Below are 13,635 nucleotides of genomic sequence, written 5' to 3'. Positions count from 1 at the left end.
TGGTAAGTTGGAGTGCATTAAAATTAAGAATGTCTTTATCAAATAACATAATTTAAAAGGAAAAGTCACAGTCTGGCAGAATATACTTACAATATATATAATATACATGTTGAATCCAAAATAATATCTAGGATATATATTTTAAAATTGTGTAGTCCTAAAAATGGAAGACAAATTGATTTAAAATATAATAGAACTCATTCTCCATTCTTTAAGTGTAACTGCAGGAAGTGTCTTCCTTTCAATGAGTTTGGATAGAGAGGAAAAGAGTAATTTTAGAGTAGAAAAATTTGACAAATACTATATCAGCCAGGTGATCAAAGTCAACATCAACAGTGATATCTCATACTGGTAATATATTTTCTCGTATGATAGGACGAAAATGACACTTTACTCCTGTGTTCTCCTTCTGCAAAACACATAGCCTCAGATGAGAAAAATATCAGACAAATCCAAATTAAGGGACACTCTACAAAATACCTTATCAGCACTTCTCAAAATTGTCACGGTCATCAAAAGTAAAGTCTAAGAAACTCTTACAGCTATGAAGAGCCCAAGGAAACATGATCAGTGTAAGGCAGCATCCTTCATGGGCTCCTGGAATATGAAAATTACATTAGGTAATGACTAAGAAAATATAAATAAACTGTGGACTTTAGTTAATAATATTGCATCAATATCGATTCATTAATTGTAACAAATGTACAATACTAATTTAAGAGAGAGAGAAAGCATGTTAAACATGTTTTCAAAACCCTCGGTTCCCCAACCCTTTTCCTTCTGTCACCCTTAGAGCCCAGAGGTCCCCATGTAGAAAGCCCAGCTATCCTGAAGCTCCCATGGTGGAGAGAATACACTGAGAAAGACATGCCAAGGAGTCCCAGCTGTTTCAGCCCCTACCTGTTTCAGTGTTTCCAGACTAGGCACCAAGAATGTGAGTAAAGAACCCTTTCATATGGACTTCCCAGCCTCTGTAGCCACTGCAACCTTGTGAAAGACCCTGAGCAACAAATGCCTAGCTAAACCCTTCCTAAATTCTTGACCCACACTAACCGTAATAAATAATTGTGGGGTTTTAAGTACTAGTTTTTGGAGTGATGTGTAATTCAGCAATTATAACTGGAAGGAATTTCCAGAGAAGGTGATAATTGCAGGAAATGGAAGTTAGAGGGAACAGTTTCCAAGAGCAAGGTGAGGCTGTGCCCTCTCAACCTCTGGACCATCCCCCCACCTTGAAGATGCTCCTATACTCTAGTAAAGAGGGATGTCATACAAAGGAACATATTGAGTCCCAGTGCAGATAATCAAGAGAAGCAAATGCAGCTTTTCTGCTATTTAAAGAGAAGCTTCAAGCTGATCAGGTCAAGAGAGTTGGCAACAGCCCAGGCAGGGGCAGGCAGAGTACTTGGTTAGGAGGGTGGGAGTAGCTTCTGGAAGAGAAGTTAAAACCCAGCACAGTAATTGCAGATCTGTGGTCAGCAGCTTCAGTTGTCTATTAGAACCTTCGTGCCTCCCCAAGGAAAGCCTGGGGTCACATTCCAGTTTCACCACTTGCTAACTCCAGAAACTCAGGCAAGTTACTTATCTTCTCTGTGCCTCAATTTCCTCATATGAAAAAGGCAGGATAATAATAGTGCCTAATTCATAAGTTAGGATTTGGGGGATTAAATGAGTATTTGCATATGGCTTCCTTTGAAAGTGACTGATAGATAGCAAGGACTCCGTAAATTTAAGCTCTTATTATTGTTACCAGGTTGAGAGATAAAATTCGGGATGTAAATCCAGGAAAAAGACAAAATTTACTGCCAAGCAAATGAGTATTAATATTGGAGTATTGCTGTGCATGTCACCCTTTTGTAATACATAGCCATGAAGCCTTGGACCTGCATACTGGTTAAAGTAGTAAAAGGAATGCAGATTTGAAAACCAATAAGACATTTTTTTGTTACCTGTCAAATTGACAGATTTGTTAAAATATAATCCTCAATGCTGGTGAAAAGGCAATAAAGTGGATGCTCATACATGCTAGCTGATATCTAAAGTATAATATTCCTTTTAGAAACCTGCATAAAATAGCATAATAATGTTTCTACACTCTGTATTATAAATGTGCATCAATATATCTATCCTAAGCTAACAAGTAGGAATCCCAGAACATGTTTGTATACTAATGTGTTACTTGTAATTTTAAAAAGTTTAAACAGACAAAAATACAAAACTGCATTTCTGATAATGGCAGAACTATACAATAGAATACTACGTAGGCATTGAAGATGATGGTTTATAAGAATTCCTCAGAAGCTGAAATATTCTTTACATAAAACCCTGAGTACTGTTGAAACCAAGAAAACCACCAAGAATGCACAAAATTGGGTTTATTTTTATTTTCCCATGATGCATCAAGGGAAAATACACTGAAGAAAATATTTAGGAGCATCTTCACAATGGGGAGTTGATAGACGCTATTTATAGAAGCCAGTTTTAGATTGTATACAGTCATCTACATGAGCAATTTGGTTGTTTGAAATAATAATTATTTTGTGATATTTTCTTAAATATTATTTGGTTATAATTTTTATCTAGGAAGTGAGAAGGTTAAAGTGGGTCTAGATTTGTTGCTGGTAAAGAAGCAGTGATTTCAAAACTAGAGTGTCGTTTTTTTGGTCATGTGTGTGCTTGTCTTTGTCTTGTTATGAGCATCTGTATTTTGAGCAAATCATTGAAATTTTATTTAAAAAATTGTATTGGATTTTTTACCAATGTTTTCCTTTTCCCTAGTTATTAGCAGGGCCAATTTTTACTTTCTCACTGCAATGCAAATCCCAGTTATAGAAATAATAATAATAAAAAAAGAAACCCATACAGATGTAGAGAAAATACTGAAAAAAAAATCAGCTGTTTAGGGGGAAAGAACTATTTTAAACTGTGTTTTTTCTCTACTTTCACACTACCACAATAATCATCAACACCAGAAGACTACTGTAATCAAATATGTGGGAGGTTTTCCCACACACTAAACAGTGGATGCCAACTAGGTGTCCTCCGATTCAATTCTGACACTATCTATCTGGAAATAGTATAAGATCCCACAGGTTCTGGGCTCAGTCTCCAAGAGTGGAAGCAAGTGACCCCAGGGCCTGTCTCTCTTCTTGGTTAGGGCAGACATGCCTTGGTGCTGGGTCACACTCTACCTGGACTGAGGTGCCTGCTCAGGTGCTATGTCCCAAGAGCCATAGGGGGGTGGGAGTTGGGAATGGAGGAAGGGTACTTCAAAGTCTGTCTTGAGATCTGATTTTGATCCCCTTTCCCTAGCTGTGCATCCTCTGGTTATTTATTTCCTTAGTACCAGGAGGGCGCAGCAGGGGAGCCCTGATTTTTAATAAATCCAGAATTGTATTTGTTAAAAAAAAAAAAAAGAAAGAAAGAAAAAAAAACCATCTCTACTAAAAATGAAAGAAAAACATTAGCCAGGATTGGGAGTGCACACCTGTGGTCCCATCTACTCAGGAGTTTGAGGTGGAAGTATAGCTTGAGCCTGAACCTGGGAGGTTGAGACTGCAGTGAGCCATGATTGTGCTATTGCATTCTAACTGCCATTCTAACTGCCTGTTGTGAGATGGTATCTCATTGTGGTTTTGATTTGCATTTCTCTAATGACCAGTGATGATGAGCTTTTTTTCATATGTTTGTTAGCCAAATAAATATCTTCTTTTGAGAAGTGTCTGTTCATATCCTTCACCCACTTTTTGATGGGGTTGTTTGTTTTCTTCTTGTAAATTTGATTAAGTTCCTCGTTGATTCTGGATATTAGACCATTGTCAGAAGGGTAGCTTGCAAAACTGCTCTCCCATTCTTTAGGTTGCCTGTTCACTCTGATAATAATTTCTTTTGCTGTGTAGATGCTATTTCATTTGATTAGATCCCATTTGCCAATTATGCTTTTGTTGCTATTGTTTTTGGTGTTTTAGTCACGAAGTATTTGCCCATGCCTATGTCCTGAGGGGGATTGCCTAGGTTTTATTCTTGGGTTTTTATGGTTTTGCATCTGACATTTAAGAATGTAATCTATCTTGAGTTAATTTCTGTATACGGTGTAAAGAAGAGTTCCAGTTTCTGTTTTCTGCATATGGCTAGGCAGTTTTCCCAGCACCATTTATTAAACAGGGAATCCTTTCCCCATTGCTTTTTTCTGTCAGGTTTGTTGAAGATCAGATGGTTGTAGATGTGTGGTGTTATTTCTGAGGTCTCTGTTCTGTTCTATTGGTCTATATATCTTTTTTGGTATTAGTATCATGCTGTTGTGGTTACTGTGGCCTTGTGGTTTAGTTTGAAGTCAGGTAGCATGACGCTTCAAGCTTTGTTTTTTTTTTTGCTTACAATTGTCTTGGCTATATGGGCTCTTTTTAAATTCCATATGAAATTTAAAGGAGTTTTTGGGGTTTTTTTTATTTTTGCAAGGAAAGTCACTGGTAGCTTGATGGGAATAGTATTGAATCTATAAATTACTTTGGGCATTATAGCCATTTTCATGATATTGAATCTTCCTATCCAAGAGAATGGAATGTTTTTCCAATTGTTTTTGTCCTCTCTTATTTTCTTGAGCAGTGGTTTGTATTTCTCCTTAAAGAAGTCCTTCATGCCCCTTGTAAGTTGTATTCCTAGATATTTTATTCCCTTTGTAGTAATTTTGAATACTAATTCACTCATGATTTGGCTCTCTGCTTGTCTATTGTTGGTGTATAGGAATGCTTGTGATTTTTGCACATTAATTTTGTATCCTGAGACTTTGCTAAAGTTGCTTATCAGCTTAAGGAGCTTTGGGGCTGAGATGATGGGGTTTTCTAAATATACAATCATATCATCTGCAAACAGGGACAATTTAACTTCCTCTCTTTCTATTTGAATACTCTTTATGCCTTTTTATTGCCCGATCGCCCTGTCCAGAACTTCCAATGCTATGTTGAATAGGAGTGGTGACAGAGGGAATCTTTGTCTTGTGCTTGTGGAAAAAAAAATTTTTTTTTAAAGAGAATTTTACGGTACTAAAAGAGGAAAAACAAGAGTTTTATTAAGAAATAAAATATATTCAAATTTGGCAAAGATAAAAATATATGGTTATGTTTTTTGAAAATGTTTATTTAATGGAAATATATATGTGCTGTATGATATAAAGTATAGGTTACATGAAAATGCAAGTAAAATAATGAAGAGGAAGCAAAAAAACCTACATTCTTAAAATCACAGCAATGGAGCAAGGCAAGGAAGAGCTGAAGTCTGGCTTCCTGAGGCAGAGATATAACTAAATTCAGCTTGGGGAATGGTGCTTCTTGTGTTTCAATTATGATTTTTTTTTTTTTTTTTTTTTTGCTAATGACATTGTATTAGTCTGTTTTCAGGCTGCTATAAGGACATATCTGAGACTGGCTACTTTATAAAGGAAAGAGTTTTAAATGATTCACAGTGTTGCAGGGCTGGGGAGGCCTCAAGAAACTTACAACTATGGTAGAAGGGGAAACAAATACATTATTCTTCACATGGGGGCAGGAAGGAGAAGTATGGGCAAAAGGGGAAAAAGCCCCTTATAAAATCATCAGATCTCAAGAGAACTCATTCCCTATCACAAGAACAGCAGCATGGGGGTAACTGTCCCATTATTCAATTACCTCCCCCTAGATCCCTCCCACAACCCATGCAGATTTGGGGGACTACAATTAAAGATGGGATTTAGGTGGGGACACAGTAAAACCATTTCAGACTTTTTAATGAGGAAAACTATGCAAATTAAGTATGCAACTAAAACCTTTCCGAATTCCTCTTCATCCCCAAATATCAAGCTAGCAGATTATATAGCATTCACTCCTGATGTTTCTCCCATTGTGTCACCCCAACCATAATAATAATAAAAAATAAAAAATTACAATATTAGCTAAAATCTGTTCCAAAATTACTATCTTCCAGACACTGTTTTAAATGTTTTGTATTGATTAACTCATTCATTGTCACAATAACTCAATAAAATAGTTTTATTATCCTCATTTTAGCAATGAAGATACTGAGACTCAAAGGAGTTGGGTAATTTTTCAAAGATCACACAGCTAATGAGTGGCAGAGCTGGAATTCAAACTCATGAATTCTGGCTCCAGAACAAAAATCAGTAAACTGGACCCATAAATAAACTCTGTATATCCACACTTATTACCTATCTTGCCAGTGGTCTTCAGCTTATGAAAGGAAACCATAGAGGGCTCAATAGGAGAGTCACAAGATCGGTGTGCCAAAGTAGTACACATGTCTCAGGATTCTTACTGTCCCACAACATTTTCTCTTATTCATGGGCCTAATTTCAAGGGTAGCACTGGGAAGCCATGCTTTTTAAATGGGGCCTCCCTAAACCTGGTCCCAGCTGATACAAACAAGTATGCATACCTAAAATAAAGACTACCAGTACACAGATAAGCAGCAACTAGACTCTTACTAGAATTTGAACAAAGAAACACAGAGACTCAGGCAACTGAGGGTAAAGAAATGTAATGCTCCGAGACTATTGGCCATGTGGAAACAGAGAAAACAAGAATATCAGTTAGTATTCTGTGATTATTAGCAATAGAAGCTGTCTATATGTCAAAAAGAAAATGTAAGGAGACTGGGTAGCTCACATAATCAAAGAAAAGAATGGAGAAAACTCTGGAATCTCAATATAAGGACTGAGGCATTCTCTGTAAATAAGGAATCAAGTCTCTCCATAATGTTACTACCAGAGGAGTTTCTCAGCTTTAATCACATTTAGTATGTCACTTCACTCAAAATTAAAATTCCTGGGAAAATAGAATATTAACGCTTAGTTTAAGTCACATGAAACGCCTTGTCTGGAGCTGGGGACTATTGGCTATTTTCAGGAAGAAAAAGAAGTTACCTAAAAGAAAAAGTGGAGCTCTGTTTTTAAGGCAAAGAGGCTCTGGGAAAAAAAAAAATAACGTTTTTCTCTATACTTTGTCAAAAGAGGGGAAAGAGAGAAAGCAAAGACGAGAAGATCATGTTCATGTGTCACTTGGGAATCAGTGAGAGATGAAAAGTAATTCAGCTTGAGAGACAGAGAGAAAGAAGTTTCATTTCTGACTCCATTTCCTGTGATGTCTGGTGTGTTTCATTTCCAATGTCTGTGAACTATCTTGTATCTTTGCAATAAATTCCACCTCAATTGAGCAAGCCTAAGTAAGTTTCTGGTTCTTGCACACAAAGAGCCTTAACTAACAGAGCCAGCCACATGCTAACATGAGGAATGAAGTGATCACAGAAAAAAAAAAAAAAATCTTAGTCATTGATATACTCACCCCTAATGGGGAAAGTCATTATAAATCCCCAAATCAAAGTAAATATATAAAGCTAATGGAACATAATAGATTATCCTTAAACAGAAACTGGTAGGTTCAAGACAGGCTTTTTGAAATACATGATAGCCAAATTTAAGTTTGGAGAATGGCTTGAAATAAGAAACTAAAGAAGAAAATAATAGAGTTTCAAGAAAAGAACATGTAAATAGACCAAAGACTTAATAGACCTTGGCACATGGGAGGCACAAGAAGTTCATTATGGCTGGGAATAAGGGTGTAACAGAGGAGAAGAAAGTTACTATGAGATTAGGCCTGCTAAGCTATTTGACTATGGTGATTAAGAAAATGTGGAGCTAGTTAAAGATTCTAATTTGATAATTATATTAGACAAAACAATTTTGCACATCATTTCAAATGTGTCAACTTCTTTTCATGGTAACTGACTCCTGGACAGCTCCATCTCCATGAGAAGCAAATCAGTCACTTATACTGGGAAGGTTAAATGATCATTTATTGTACTTTCTGTCACTTGTGGTCTTACATGAAAAAAATATATTGTGATGAGATGGAAGAGATGAAGAAATTAGGATGAATAGATAAATCAGGGTGACTAGTATAGATGGAGATGCTGTTCTTTGAAATAAGATGAATTGAAAGGGTGGAATACAATATTCAAACTACTACAAGAGACTTATACACAAGATTCCATGGCAGAAGAGAGGAGGAATGTGACTTTGACCTTCTGAAAAGAATAGGTAGTAATTAGAAAAATATCTGAAAAAGTAAACCTTTAACTGATTCTTATAATTACGAGTTTTCTAGCCTAAAAATTGGGGAGCAAAAGCATTTTAGGCATTCTACAATGCCTAAATTAAAATGTAAATTGGATTAGTAGATAATATTAACATAGTTTTAAAAAATATTTTATTTAATTTATATTTTTTTTTTAGAAATGGAATCTCACTCCATTGCTCAGGCTGGAAATGCTGTGGCAAAACTATAGCTCATTGCAGCCTTGAACTGGACACAAGAAATCCTTCCACCCAGCATCCAAGTTGCTGAGATTACAGGCATGAGCCACTGTGCCCAGTTAATTCTTTTATTCTTTGTAGAGATGGGGTCTTACTATGTTGTCTGGGTTTATCTTGAACTCCTGGCCTTGAGCAATCATCCCACCTTGGCCTCTCAAAGTGCTAGGATTATAGAAATGAGCCACAATGCTTGGCTAATATTAGTTATAAATAATACATGCAAATAGCTCAAAATTCATAAATTATAAAAGGGCATACACCAGAATCAACAATGCAATACTAAAGAAGTACAAAGTTGGAGGAGTGACACTACAGGACTTCAGGACTTGCTATGAAGCTATAGAAATTAAGACAATGTAGTTATGGTAAAAAAAAAAAAAAAAGATCAATGGAACAGAATAGAGAATCCAGAAATAGACTCACATAAATATAGTGAGTTGTTTTTTGACAAAGGAGAGGAGACAATACAATGAATTGTACAACACGATAAAATCTCTAACAAATAAAATTGAAACAACTGGACATCCACATGCAAAATAAAAAGAAAATGAATCTAAACACAGACTTTACATCCATTACAAAAGTTACCTCAAAATAAATCACAGACCTCAATGTAAAATGCACAACTACAAAACTCCTAGAAGATAGCATAGATAAAATCTAGATGTCCATTGATTTGACAATGACTTTTCATATGTAATACTAAAGGCATAAAAGATGAAAAGAAGAATTGCTAAGCTGGACTTCATTAAAATTAGAAATTTCTGCTTTACAAAAGACATGGTTGCTCATGAACAGGAAGAATCAATATTGTTAAAATAACCATGCTTCCCAAAGGCATTTACAGATTCAATGCTATCTATCAAACTACCAATGAAATTCTTCACATAGCTAGAAAAAAAAAAAAAAAAACTGTTTTGAAATTCACCAAAACAGAGACCAAATAGCCAAGGACAACCTTAAGCAAAAAGAACAAAGCAGACATCATCATGCTACCTGACTTCAAACTACAAGGCTACAGTAACCAAAACAGCATGGTACTGGTTAAAAAAAAAAAAAGAAAAAAGAAACAGACATATAGACCAATGGAACAGAATAAAGAGCCCAGATATAAGGCCTTACACCTGCAACTATATGATTTTTAACAGAGCTGACAAAAGCAATGAGTAAAGGTCTCATTATTCAATAAATGGTGTTGGCTAGCCATAAGCAAAAGATTGAAACTGGACCCTTTTCATACACCATGTACAAAAATCAACTCAAGATGGATTACAGACTTAAATGTAAAACCCAAAACTAAAAGTTCTAGAGGACAACCTAGGCAATACCATTCTGGGCACAGAAACTTGCAAAGTTTTCATGCTGAAGACATCAAAAGCAATTGCAACAAAAGTAAGACTTGACAAATGGGATCTAATTAAACCTAAGAGCTTCTGCACAGTAAAAGAAACTATTGACAGAGTAAACAGCCTATAGAATGAGAGAAAACATTTACAAACTATGCATCTGACAAAAATTTAATATCTAGCATTTACAAGGAATCTTTTTTATTCACACAAAAATAACCCCATTAAAAAGTGGGCAAAGGACATGAACAGACATTTTTCCAAAGGAAAACATACATGAGGCCAACAATTCTATGGAAAAAAAAAACAAAACAAAACTCAGTATCACTGATCATTAGAGAAATTCAAAGCATAACCACAATGAGATACCATCACACACCAGTCAGAATGGCTATTAATAAAAAGTCAAAAAATAGACTGATGAGGTTGTGGATAAGAAGGTCCACTTACACACTGTTGGTGAAAGTGTAAACTATTTCGACCATAGTGAAAAGCAGTGTGGTGATTCCTCAAAGAGCTAAAAACAGAACTACTAAAAAAGAATGAGATCATGTTTCTGCAGGAACATAGATGGAGTTAGAGGCCATCATCCTTAGAAAAATAACACAGAAACAGAACACCATATATCACAGGTTCTCACATATAAGTAGGAGCAAAATGATGAGAACACATGGACACAAAGAGGAGAACAACAGGCCCTAGGGAGGGCCTGTCAGAGGGTAGAGGGTGGGAGGAGGGGGAGGAGGGAGAGGTGTAGAAAAAATAAACTATTAGGTTCTAGGCCTAGTAACTGAGTGATAAAATAATCTGTACATCAAACCCCCAAGACATTAGTTAACCTACAAATTAAACCTGCACATGTATCCCTGAACTAAAGTAAAATTTTTTTAATTATTTAAAAAAGACATCATCTAGAGAATTCAAAGAGTAGCTAAAAACCAGAAAAAAAAGTTTGCAAAATATATATTTGTTAAAGGATTGTTATCCAAAATATAGACAAAGAACTCCTAAAATTCAACAAGAGAAAAACTCTTATTTAAAATTTGCAAAGACCTTGACAAATGCACACCAAAGAAGATACACAGATGCCAATAAGCATATGATAAGATGCTACACATCATATGTCAGCAGGAAAATGTAAACTAAAACAATGAAGCACCACTACAAAATATTAGAAAGGCCAAAGTCTAGAACATTGATAATACCAAATGCTGACAAGGGTGTGCAGCGACAGGAGCTCTCATTTATTTGTGGTGGGAATGCAAATTGTACAACTACTTTGGAAGACAGTTTGGCAGTTTCTTATCAAACAGCATACTCTCTTACCATACAATCCAGCAACTATGCTCCTTGGTAGTTAGCCAAAAAATTGAAAACTTACATCCACCAACCTAAAAATTGATATTTATAGCAGCTTTATTACTGATCACCAAGAGTTGGAAGGAACCAATTTTTTTCTTCGTTAGGTGAATGGTAAATAAATGATGGTACATCTAAGCAATGTAATATTATTCAGCAGTAAAAAGAAAATGATGTTTCAAACCATGAAAATGCATGAAGGAAACTTAAATGCTCATTGAGTCAATGAAGACAGTCTGAAAAGACAATGTGCTGTATGATTTTGACCATATGATATTTAAGAAAAGGCAAAACAGTGAAGGAAGTAAAAAGATAAGTGGTTGCCAGGGGCTATGGGGAAGGAAAAGTGAAAAAATGGGTAACAGAGGATTTTTAGAGCAGTAAAACTACTCTGGATGATACTCTAAGAGTAGGTGTATGTTACTATAAACTTATAAAAAAACAACCCATAGAATACACAACACCTAGTGTGAACCCTAATATAAACTATGGACTTTGGGTGATAGTAATGTGTCAATGCAGCCTCATCAGTTGTAACATATGTACCACTCTGGTGGGGGATATTAATAAAGGGGGAGGCTATCAATGTGTGGGGACAGGGAGTATAGGAGAAATCTCTGTAACTTCTGCTCAATTTTGCCAGGAACTTAAATTGCTTTATAAAAAATAGTCTATTTTTGAAAATGATATAGCGTGAAAATTCTTCTCACTTCTGACCCCAAATCATCCAGATTTTTTCCCTAGAAACAAGCTATACACTTTTATTTTATGCATAAATAAAATGCACATTTTCTTTCATCATTTTTATACAAATTATACTTTACAAAGAAGTAGGATCTTCTACTTTTAAAAACCTAACAAAGCATCAGTACGCAAAGATCTTCTTTATTTTTATAGCCATGTATTATTCCTATGTGCTGATGGACCATAATTTATTTAAGCAGTCCTCCCATTTATGGTCACTTAGGTTACATAAAATGTTTTGCAATTCCCTGTATGTTTATAGTTTATAATCCTGTGAATTCCAAAAAGAATTCAGACAATAATAATACAAGATGCTATAAACATAGAAAGGTAGGCAGGTAGGTAGGTAGGTAGATAGATAGATTTATTGATTGATTGATTGATTTTTCCAAAATCCCAGCACCCATTGACAACATATAACAACTATTTATTAAACAAATTTCCAGACATCTTTCTTCACAGGAGCAATTGGATATATATTAGAATAAGCATGTCTACCTTCAAGTCTAATAGTGGGAGAAGCATAAACATTAATGCAAAACAATTTAGGCCTAGGTATATAATAAGAGAGGCTTCATAATGTAATCTAAAACAGGATAACAAGTAAGCTTTTCTTCTTAATATAATCCAATTGGCAAGAAATAGAGCCAAAGCCATATTTACAGAGATAGGTGAATTTTTCCCATACTGCACATTAGTGAGATTGGGAAGAAATTCCACCTTTCAACTCTGCTTAATTGCTATTTTGAGCTGAATCCAGTTTTCTAGTTCCCATCTTCTTCTATTTTTGGTTGATTCTGGATTTTGCTGGAACATGCCCACAAATATTTAACTATAACAGAGTACATGGGAGATAAATTTTCTGACTGCTATGGTTCAGCAAATATCTATATTCTTTTTTTATAATTATACCTAGTTTGATACAGAGCTGTCTGATTTTAGACTTTAAGGTTAAAAATTATTTTCCTTAGAACTGCTAAGGTTTTGTTTCATTACTTTTAAGCTTCCTAATTTATTTTAAAAAATCTATGCCTGTGTGAATCATGTAGTTTTACAGATGATATATTTTGATATAATTTTGAGTGTATTTCTGTGATGGTTTATAAGAAAAAACCATCATGTCTAGGGAAATTTCTTCTATTATTTCTTTGAAAATTTTTTTCTCTTGGTTTTCTTTCTTGTCTTTTTAGAGAACTCCTATTTTTTAGATATTGAAGCTTAAAGAATGATCTTTCATAATTTTTATCTCTTTATCTTTTTGTTCTACTTACTAAAAGATTTCTTCCACCATAATTCTAGCTTTTCTGATAAATTTTTTAATTTAAGAAAATTGTTCTCTGATCTTTTTTTTCTTGGTCACAATGCATTGATATTTTTAAGAAATTGTTATTCAATACCTTTATGGATATCTTTTACTAGAACTTCATTATGTCTGGCTACTCTAATGTTGGTTTGCTTTATTTTGCTTGGGTCTCCTTTAACGGTGAGGAATTTTGTCAAATGCTTGATAATCCTTGATTCACTATTTATAGTTGTAAGACATTAAACAGCTAACTGGGAGCTTTGAATTTCTCAATTATTGACTTTTTCACTTGGTTTTAGGGTAATCAGAATGCTAGCCAACTTGTCAGGGGAGCATAAAATACAGAATATAGAGTTCTTTTCTTTAAGGCTATTCACTTTCTGCGTAGAAGAAATCTCCATTCTCCTGCCTGGAATGTATGAAGACTGGAGGGAGGAGACATCTGGTTGAATTATTACTTACCTTGGATAAGAGGGTGGCTGTGAGTCCGTTTCTCATATGTAAATGTTCAAAAAGTCCTC

The sequence above is a fragment of the Cebus imitator genome, unplaced genomic scaffold (genome assembly GCF_001604975.1).
Source record: "Cebus imitator isolate Cc_AM_T3 unplaced genomic scaffold, Cebus_imitator-1.0 Scaffold248, whole genome shotgun sequence".
Taxonomy (NCBI): Eukaryota; Metazoa; Chordata; class Mammalia; order Primates; family Cebidae; genus Cebus; species Cebus imitator.
This window is presented reverse-complemented; position numbering follows the sequence as displayed.